Below are 10467 nucleotides of genomic sequence, written 5' to 3'. Positions count from 1 at the left end.
AAACTCAGCAGGGCACACATTAAACCTTAAAGTTCCAAAATAATCTCCTTTGACTCCATGAGGCACACTGGTGTGAGGTGTGGGCTCCCAAGGCCTTCTACAGCTCCACTCCTGTGGCTTTGCAGCTTGTGGCCCCTGCAGCCAATGTCATGGGTTAGAGTTGAGTACTTGTGGCTTTTCCAGGCTGAGGTTGCTGCCAGTAGATCAAACATTCTGGGGTCTGGAGGGCAGAAGTCCTCTACCCACAGTTCTACTAGGCAGTGCCCTGGAGGAGTCTATGTGGGCTCCAACCCTACATTTCCTCCCAGCATTGCCCTCATAGAGTAACTCTGTGAGGGCTCTGCTGCCGCAGCAGGCTTCTGCCTGGGCAGCCAGGTTTTCCCACACATCCTCGGTAATCTAGAGGGAAGCTGCCAATCCCCCTTCACTCTTGTGTTCTGTGTTCCTGCAGATTTCACACCACCTGGAAGCCACCAAGGCTTACCCTCTAGAGTGGCAGTCCACGCTGTACCTGGAGACTGTTGAACCACCACTGAACCACCTGAAGAAGTTGGGATACAGGTACCAGTGTCCCCAGGCTGCACAGGGCATCAGGGCCCTAGTCCTGGCCCATTAAGCCATTCTTTTCTGCTTGGCCTCTGGGCCTGTGATGGGAGGGGCTGCTGCAAAGATCTCTGAAATGTCTTCAAGGTCTTTTTCCCATTGTCTTGGATATTAGCACTTGGCTCCCTTTTAGCCATGCAAATCTCTCTAATAGGTGGTTGCTGTGCAGCCTGTTTGGATTCCTCTCCTGAAAACATTTTTTCCTTTCTCTACCACATGGCTAAGCTGCAAATTTTCCAAACTTTTACACCCTGCTTTCCTTGTAGGTATAAATTCTAACTTTAAGTCATTCATTTGCTCCCATATCTGATCATAGGTTGTTAGAAGCAGCCATGCCACTTCTTGAATGTTGAGCTGCTTAGAAATGTCTTCTGCCAGACACCCTAGTACCATTCTTAAGTTCAAACTTCCACAGATCACTAGGACACGAATACAATGCAGCCAAGCTCTTTGCTAAGGCACATGAGGGTGACCTTTGCTCCAGTTCCCAATAACTTCCTCGTTTCCATCTGAGACCTTGTCAGCCTGGCCTTCATTATCCATATTTCTATCTGCATTTTGCTTTCAGCCACTTAATAAGTCACTGAGTTACAAACTTTCCCTCACTTTTCTGTCTTCTTCTGAGCCCTCCAAAGTCTTCCAACCTCTGCTTATTACCCAGTTCCAAACCTGCTACCACATTTTCAGGTATCTTTATAGCAATGTCCTGCTCCTCAGCGCCAATTTTCTGAATGAACCCCTTGTTGCATTGCTATAAAGAAATAACTGAACCCGGGTAATTGCTGACAAAAGACCTGAATCCATAGGTATTCATGATGAGTAATTCATGACAAGCTGCACAAATGGAAATAGGAAATCCAGGCCTAGATACATTGTAGGGTAAGGTGGAACACAAAAGAAAATCTAACTTTAAAAACAACCAGAAAGAAACAACAAATCATCCACAGAAGGAAAGCAATTAGACAGCAGATGTATTAATGATAACAATAGTAGATAGGTAAATAGTAATATGTACAAAGTGTGACCAAAAAAAAAAAACTTTTGACCTGGAATTATGTACCCAGCAACACTATTTTTAGGAAAAAGAGCAAATTAATCATATTTTCAGATAAATAAAAGCCAAGTTTACCACCAACAATCCTACACTAATGGGACGTCAAAAAAGATGTATTTATTGAGGGAAAACATGTAAAGCAAACACAGAGCCCACAGGAAATAATTTAGAAAAAATTAACTATCACTTGTGGAAGTTTTCAATGCAACTCTCAATCACTGTTAGGTCAACCATATTTTTAAAATAATAAAAATATAGATTTGGACAACACCATTAACAGGCTTGATTTATGGGACATCTGTGGCACTGGAAGCTCATTTATTATTAGTAGAAAATGTGCATTCTCCTTAGGCACGCAAGGAATATTGCCCAAAACACGGCTTACTAGCCTCAACAAGTCTCAAATAACTTCTATGGGATGGACCAGTGTTCCCCTTTACATACTTTGACAATTTTTCCTGTTTGCTTTTAAAATTTCTATTTATCATTGGGATTGAGCAATTTGATTATAATGAGACATGATGTAATTTTCTTCAATGGTACTTGTGCTTGAGGTGCGTTGAACTTCTTGCATCTGTAGGTTTATAGTTAACATCAAATTTGGAAAAAAATGTTGTCGTTATTTTTCCAAACATCGTTTTTAATGCACTACCCTCATTACTCATGTTTTCTTCTTTCCTTCAGGGACTTCAATTAAATATATATTAAGCCACGTGAAGTTGTCCCACAGATCACAGATAAGTTAGCTTAAATTTTTTTAATCCTCTTTTCTTTTGGTTTCATTTTGGATAGTTTATATTGCTATGGTTTCACAATGAATAATCTTTTCTTCTTTAACATCTAATCTGCCATTAATCCCGTGCAGTGCAGTTCTTATTTTATACATTGTAGCTTTCACCTCTAGAACAGTGATCCAGAGTGTTGTTATATCTTCCGTGCCTCAAATTAGCTTTTACAATATGTGGAATACAGTTTTGATATTGTTTTAATGCCCTTGTGTCTGTTCTGGATCAGTTTTAATAGACTAATTTGTCTTCTTATGGCTCCTATTTTCCCACTTATTTGTATGCCTAATATTTCTGATTGGATGTCAAAAATTGTTGCCTTCTCTGGTGTTGGATATTTCTGGAGTCCTATCAGTATTCCTGAGGATTTCACAGAACTGACAAAAGATACAAATCCACAGGTATATGATGAGTTAATTATGACAAGCTGCATAAATAAAAAGAAGAAATCCACACCTAAGTATATCTTAGTCGGGGATGCAGATAAGACAAAATCTCATTCTGAGATGCAGTTATTTAAGAACAGAGTTTTAAAGTGTTTATAGATGTAAGGGGTAGAAGTGCAGATTTCTTCCATGCATATATTGCATAGTGGTGACATCTGGGCTTTTAGTGACCCATCGCCTGAATAGTGAACATTGTACTGAATAAGTAATTTTTCAGCTCTCACCGGCTTCCACCCTCCCACCTTTTGGAGTGTCCAGTGTCTTACTATTCTACCCCATACGTCCATGTGTACACATTGTTTAGCTCCCACTTGTATGTGAGAACATGTGGTATTTGACTTTCTGTTTCTGAGTTATTTCACTCAGGATAATGGCTTCTATCTATGTTGCTCAAAAGATATGATTCCATTCTTTGTTATGGATGGATAGTATTACCTTGTGTATATATGCTACATTTTCTTTAACTGGTCCTCCACTGATGGGTGCTTAGGTTGATCCATTATCTTTTCTGTTGTGAATAGTGTTGTGATAAACATACAAGTGCAGGTGGTTTTTGATATAATTAATTCTTTCCCTTTGGGTATACACCGATTAGTGGAGTTGCTGAACCAAATAGTGGTTCTATTTTTAGTTCTTTGAGAAATCTCCATACTGTTTTCCAGAAAGATTGTACTGATTTACCTTCCCAGTAGCATTCCCCTTTCTCCACATCTTCACTAAAATCTCTTTAGACTTTAATAAGAGCCATTCTGATTGGTCTGAGATGGTATCGCATTGTGATTTTAATTTGCCTTTCTCTGATAATTAGTGATGTTGAGCATTTTTTCATGTTTTTTGACCACTTTTGTGTCTTCTTTGTAAAAATGGCTGTTCATATCCTTTGCCCACTTTTTAATGGGCTTATTTGGTTTGAGTTCCTTGTAGATTCTGGATATTAGCCCTTTGTCAGATGCATAGTTTGCAACTATTTTCCCATTCTATAGCTTGTCTATTTACCCTTCACTGTGCAGAAGGTTTGTAGTTTAAGTTCCATTTGTCTATTTTTGTTTTTGTTGCAGTTGCTTTGAGGACTTGGTCATAAATTATTTTCCTAGGTCAATGTGCAGAAGAATTTTCCTAAGTTTTCTTCTAGGATTTTTACAGATTTTGGTCTTACGTTTAGGTCTTCAATCCATCTTGAGTTAACATTCGTATATGGTAAGAGGTATTGGTCCAGTTTCATTCTTCTGCATATGCCAATCCAGTTTTCCCAGCACCATTTATTGAAAAGGGTGTCATTTCCTCAATGTATATTTTTATTGACTTTGTGTCTTCATTTCTGAGTCCTCTATTCTGTTCCATTAATCTATATGTCTGTGTTTGTACTACTGCCATGCTGTTTTGGTTACCATACCCTTTTGTATAATTTAAAGTCAGGTGATGTGATGCCTCCAACTTTGTTCTTTTAGCTTTGGATTGCTTTGGTGAGTTGGGCTGTTTTTGGGTTCCATGTAAATTTTAGGATTTTTTTCTAATTTGATAGAGACTGTGTTGGGTCTGTTGATTCCTTTGAACAGTATGATAATTTTTAACAATATTGATTATTTCAATCCATGAGCATGGGATGCTTTTCCAATTGTTTGTGTCATGTATGATTTATTTAATCAATGTGTTGTAGTTCTCCTTATAAAGATCTTTCACTTTTTTGGTTAAATATATATCTAGGTAATTTTTTATAGCTATAATAAATGAGATTGCCTTCCTGATTTGTTTCTTGGCCAGATTGTTATTGGTGTATAAGAATGCTATTGATTTCTGTACATTAATTTTGTATCCTTAAATGTTACTGAATTTATTTATCAAATCTAAGAGTTTTTTGGTGGAGTCTTAATAGGATTTGGCAGTGTCCCCACCCAAATCTCATCTTGAATTCCCATGTGTTGTGGGAGGGACCTGGTAGGAGATAATTGAATCATGGGGGCAGCTTTCACCATACTGCTCTCATGGTAGTGAATAAGTCTCACGAGATCTGACGGTTTGATAAGGGGAAACCCCTTTCACTTGGCCTTCACTCTGTCTCTTGCCTGCTGCCATGTAAGATCTGCCTTTTGCCTTCCACCATGATTGTGAGGCCTCCCCAGCCATGTGGAACTGTGAGTCCATTAAACATCTTTTTGTTTATAAATTACCCAGTCGGGCATGCCTTTACCAGCAGTGTGAAAATGGACTAATATAGGGTTTTCTATACAGAATATCATTTCACCAACAGAAAGGGATAGTTTGGGCTCCTTCTTCTTCAATTTGCATTCCCTTTATTTCTTTCTCTTGCCTGATTGCTCTGGCCAGGACTTTCAGTACTATGTTGCATAAGAGTGCTGAAAGTGGGCATCCGGGTCTTATACCAGTTCTTAGAGGGAATACTTTCAACTTTTCCCCGTTACGTATGATGTTGGCTGTGGATTTGTCATGTAAGGCTTTTATTATGTTGATGCATGTTCCTTCTAGTTTGTTGAGAATTTTTATCATGAAGGGAGGCTGAATTTGATCAAAAGCATCTATTTAGATGATCATTTGGTTTTTATCCTTAATTCTGTTCATATGCCATGTCTCATTTATTGATTTGCATCCCTGGGATAAATCCCACCTGATCAGGGTGCATTATCGTTTTGATGTGCTGTCGGGTTCTATTTTCTGGTATTTTGTTGAGGATTTTCACATCTGTATTCATAGGGATATTGACCTGGGGTTTTCTTTTCCTGTTGTGTCTTTGTCTGGTTTTGGTCCCAGGGTGATACTGGCCTCATAGAATGAGTTAGAGGGATATTCCCCCTCTTCAATTTCTTGGAATAGTTTCAGAAGGATCGCTATTAGTTCTTCCTGTGTTCGGTAGAGTCTGGCTGTGAATCCATCTAGTCCCGGGCTGAGTGCAGGGCATCCACACAACAAGTGAAGCCACTTCCGGCAGCGGGGAAAACAATTGCAGGGACAGAAGTGGACCCGGCTCCGTGTGGTCCGCTTGGAGCCATCTCGGCTTCACAGAGCTCACTGCCCACTGCCTCTGACAGCCACACCCAGGGCCTCCGCCCCTGCCCTTGCCAGCTGGGGTGTGTCCTCTCCACTGCAGACACAAGCGCCTCCCTTCTCTGCGGCCCTCAGCTCTGCGACGCCATCCTCTCTCTGGTCCTCCATGTCTCTTCCAGGCATGGGCTCCTGTCCACATCTTTTCTGCCCAGCACTCTGTCCTGTTGCAGTGTCCCCGCATCCTTCTTCCCTAGCATCGGCTGTGGAACTGAGGTAGCAATGGCTGGCATATGAAGAATGTGCTCCAAGCAGCTCTGCCTAGGGCTGAACACCCACCATGTGGCTTCCCCTCCTCATCAGCATCTGACCAGTGGCAACAGTGAGGCCACAAGGCTCAAATGCCCTTCTCTGGGTCACAGGTGTGTGATAGTGGAATCAGAGTCGCTCCCTGGCAGCAAGACCCAGAACCTGCACTTTCATTCCGTGTTCCACAGCAATTCCCACCTCAAAATTGAACTTGGCTTCTTTATACAGTATAACCAGATGCAATCATAGCCCAAACACACAAGGCACGTGCACACACACAGGTGCAAACACACATGCACACACACAAAGACACATGGGCACAGGCACACAGGCACATGCACACACATGCAAACACACAGACACAGGCATGTGCACACACAGGCACGTGGACCTACAGGTGCAAACACACATTCACACAGAGACACAGGCACATGCAGACACACACTCGTGCAAACAGAGACACACAAATAGACACACACACAGCTGAACATACGCAGCTGAGCACATACCAACATACATACACCAGCATGCATACTCACACATACAGATGCACATTCACACACAGGAATACACAAACACACGCATCCATGTGCACACACACACGTGCACACCCACATCCCGGCAGACATTTTACCTAAGCTGCCAATGACCCGTGGGAGCAGCTTCAACACCCCCATAAGCCTTTCCAGGCCCCACACCCAGGCAGGCACGTTGTTCCTTCAGCGACAGGCGTCACACTGACCACCCCCTCAGGCCCCATGCACCCAGGTTGTAGCTTGTCCCCAGCCCAGGACCCACACAGGAGCCCCTTAGGGTTCTCAAGGGGCCGTGACTGCTCACCTGCTGTGGGCCACACCCCTACAGGGCCTACAGAAGCTGCTCAGCCCATAGGCCATCAAAGGACGTTCAGCTGTCAGGGGTGGGTGGACACCTGACAGGTTCAGCTGCAGGCCTGGTGGGAGCGGCCCCACCTCAGCTGCTGGGACCCGGCATCCCCACACTTGGCATCGGAGGCCTTTTCATGTCTGCTGCTGTCTGTCCCCAGGAGTCCATTCCTCCCTCCACTCCCTGTGCCTCCATCTTCAGCATGGGGCCTCCCAATGGACCTGAGCTCCTGTCCTGGTCTCCCACTGCAGACCCAGATGGCCCAGCGTCTCCTGCCGTCACTTCCGTCCAGGGCTTCCAGTGCTGCCCAACACGCTGTGTCTGCCCTGCCCAACCTCCACTGTCAGCCTGAGTCTCTGCCCACAAAACCCAACCCCAAACCCAGGCAGGGTGGGCGAGGGTGCTGGGCAGCAGGGGCTTGTCCCTGAGAGCCAGCCTCCTCCTCTGTGACAGCTGCCTGGCCTGGTGCTCCCAACTGTGGACACAGAACCTGTGCAGAAAGCCATGGAAACAGCCGCAGGCAAGCACCTCGGTGAACGCTGTTGGTCACTGGCGTGGCGCCACAGGTGGAGCTGGGAAAAGCTTTGGTGCTGGGGGGGTAGTGCCCCCCTCACCCAAAAAATTCACATCGACCCAGAACCTCAGAGTAAGACCTTACTGTAAAATCTTTGTAGATGTAATTCCATTAAAGATTTTGAGATTATCCCAGCTTATCCTGGTGGCCCTTAAATCCAGTGACAGGTGTCCTGATAAGCAAAGGAGGAGACAGACACAAACTCTGGGAAGGAGGCCCTGTGAGGACAGGGGCAGAGGTGGAGCCCTGGGGCCACCGCCCAGGACCGCCTGGAGCCACAGAAGCTGGAAGAGGTGGGAACCTCCTGAGCGCACAGGCCTTGATGTAGGACTTCTGGCCTCCTAAGCCTTAAGAGGGAACCCCTGTTGTTCAACCCATTTGTAGTGATTTTCTCAAGAGCCCAGGAAACATCTTAAAACCGGACACTGTGCGTGGATCACATCATTGGCTGTGCGTCAGTTTTCAGTAATTGCAGGGTAAATGGAGGCCGTCCAGGTCTGGCGGTGTAGCCAGAGCTAGGGGTCAGGAAGGGCCACTGGACAGGCAGCCACGGTCAGGTGAAGAGCCTGGAATCCTGAATCAGGATCCACCTCTCCCGACTGGGCAATATCCTGTGCCCCTGTTTCTGGTGATTTTGTAAGTGCTGACTGAACCGATTGTCGCTGGGAAATAACACACCCGTGACCCGAAACCAAAATTTCACCCGCAGATAAGGAAACAGACTCCATGAACACGCCGACGCCCGACGGTAGAACCAGCGTGCCCATCCCAGCCCCGGTCACTGTGTGTCCTGCGCAGGGGCCAGGGCAGCCCAAGGCTCAGCTCTGTCCTCCTGCCGAGACCTCGCTCAGCCCCCTGGATGCCGCCCCGCGCCCCCTGCCTCTCCTCTCCTCACAAAGGCTCCAGGACCATGTCTGTCTCTGAAGCCTGACGTTACCTCCCACTGCAATTTTATTGTAAAATCACTGCATTTATGTCAAGAGAGTTTGTACAGGTTTCGAAAAATGCACTGAAGAGTCACCTGTGCCTAATAGGACAGTAAGAACACACCAAGGAGAGATCATTTCATTATTTCACTGATGCTGTTAGTAGGAACTGCCTGAGGCGGAGGTGCCCGGGGCTCCGCAGAACCAGAAGGCAGTCAAGCCCGCACCCGAGCAGGAGGGAAGCAGGAGCCGCAGCCTGGCCGTCGCACAGCTTTGGGGGTCTCCCGACTTCCCTGCTCCGAGTGCGGAATTTCTCAGAAGAATTACACAGAAGCCCATCTCTGGTCAATTCTGAGTGGAAGGAGAAACCACAGGAGAGGAGAGAAGTGTGGGGCCCGAGACCACCGTGGGGTGGGTGGGGGCCAAGCCGCCGGGCTCTGAGGCCTCAGCACCCCCTGCCCAGCACCCAGCACCCCAACTTCCCCTGCTGCCTTTGCGGGCTCCAGGGCCTGCTGGACACCTGGTGCAGGGACAGAGTCGGGGCTGGGGTAGGAGCTCAGCTGCACCAGACACAGTTGAGCTGGAAGTCACCAGAGGCACCCCTTCCTCCTGGGGGGCTGTGCCTCGGCCTCAAGGCAGGGGCCCCTGTGCCCCTCAAGTCCCAGCACCCAGCACCACAGAACCGCCCTGTCAGCTCGGCCCGGAACCTTGTGCGGAGCCAACTCCTGCGGAGGGCCGGTCAGCCCCGGGCAGAACGAGCTCTCTCCGCAAAGCCTGTCTAGGGGCGCGGGGCCGCAGGTGCCCCGAGAAAGGCGAGATTAGAAGAGTTGCCGGGATGGTGACGCTGCACACGGGCGACCTGCAGGGAGAACGGAGGATGAGGCTGGGGACAGGGGTGCGCGCTCTGCTCCTCCGCTTCTGCGGGAAGGGCGGCCCCGTCCTAGGCAGCTGCGCTCCGCGCCCGGCACGGACCTGGCTCCCTGCTCAGGCCGACCCCCGGCTTGGTGCCCCCACCTGGGCGCCCAGTCCCCAGCCTGCGCCCCGCCTTAGGGTCCGAGCACCCTCACAGCCCGGCTCTGCCGCTTCACTGCACCGTCTGCGGCTCTTTAAAGAACTGGACGCGGTCGGGGGTCGCCCAGCACTGTCCTCGCGCCCCGCGCCGCCAACCCACCCCACGCCAGGAGGCCGCGTCCGCGCTCATCCATCCCCCGCCGCACCGTCCACGCGTGTCCTGCGGGGAGCAGAGATCCGGGTCCGGTCGTCCCCGGGGGGGCCCAGAACCAGGTGAGGGGCCCCGCCGCACCCTGTCCAGCGGTTCCCACGGCCCGAGGGACGGCCGCGCCCTGCGCTGAGCGGATACCCGGTGGCCAGCGGGGCCTGCGCGGACCCGGCCTTGTAAGGCAGAGGCCTCGGTGCGCCCCGCGCGTTCCCCGAGCCGGGTGGGGCGGCGGGGGCGGGGCTGCCAATGAGCGCGCGGGGCGGGGCTTGGGACGGGCGCCGGACGCTGGGGGCCGGGGGCGGGCCCGGGGCGGGGAGGGGCTGGGCGGGACCGGCTGGCGCGGGGCCGCGGCGGGAGCGCTCCGCTGAGCACCAGGTCGCGCGCGGCCGAGTCGCGGAGGCGCCGCCGCTGCAATCCCTGCGTCTCCAAGGTAAGCGGGCGCGGTGCTCGGTCCTGCGGGGGCGGCGCGGGGGCACCCGGGGGCGCAGACTGGGCCCGTCAGCCCCAGCAGCCACCTGCGCCGCAGCCCCTGCCCCCCCGCGCTCACCCGAGTCCCCTTACCGGGCCGTCCCGCGCGTCCCGGCGCCCCCAGATTAGGATGCCCGGGGTTCGGCGCTGCGCGCTCGGTGCCCCCGGAGGCGGCAGGGAGGCTTCGCAAAGGCCACGGGC

Source organism: Piliocolobus tephrosceles, chromosome 4 (genome assembly GCF_002776525.5).
Source record: "Piliocolobus tephrosceles isolate RC106 chromosome 4, ASM277652v3, whole genome shotgun sequence".
Lineage (NCBI taxonomy): Eukaryota > Metazoa > Chordata > Mammalia > Primates > Cercopithecidae > Piliocolobus > Piliocolobus tephrosceles.
Note: the sequence above shows the minus strand (reverse complement) of the source record.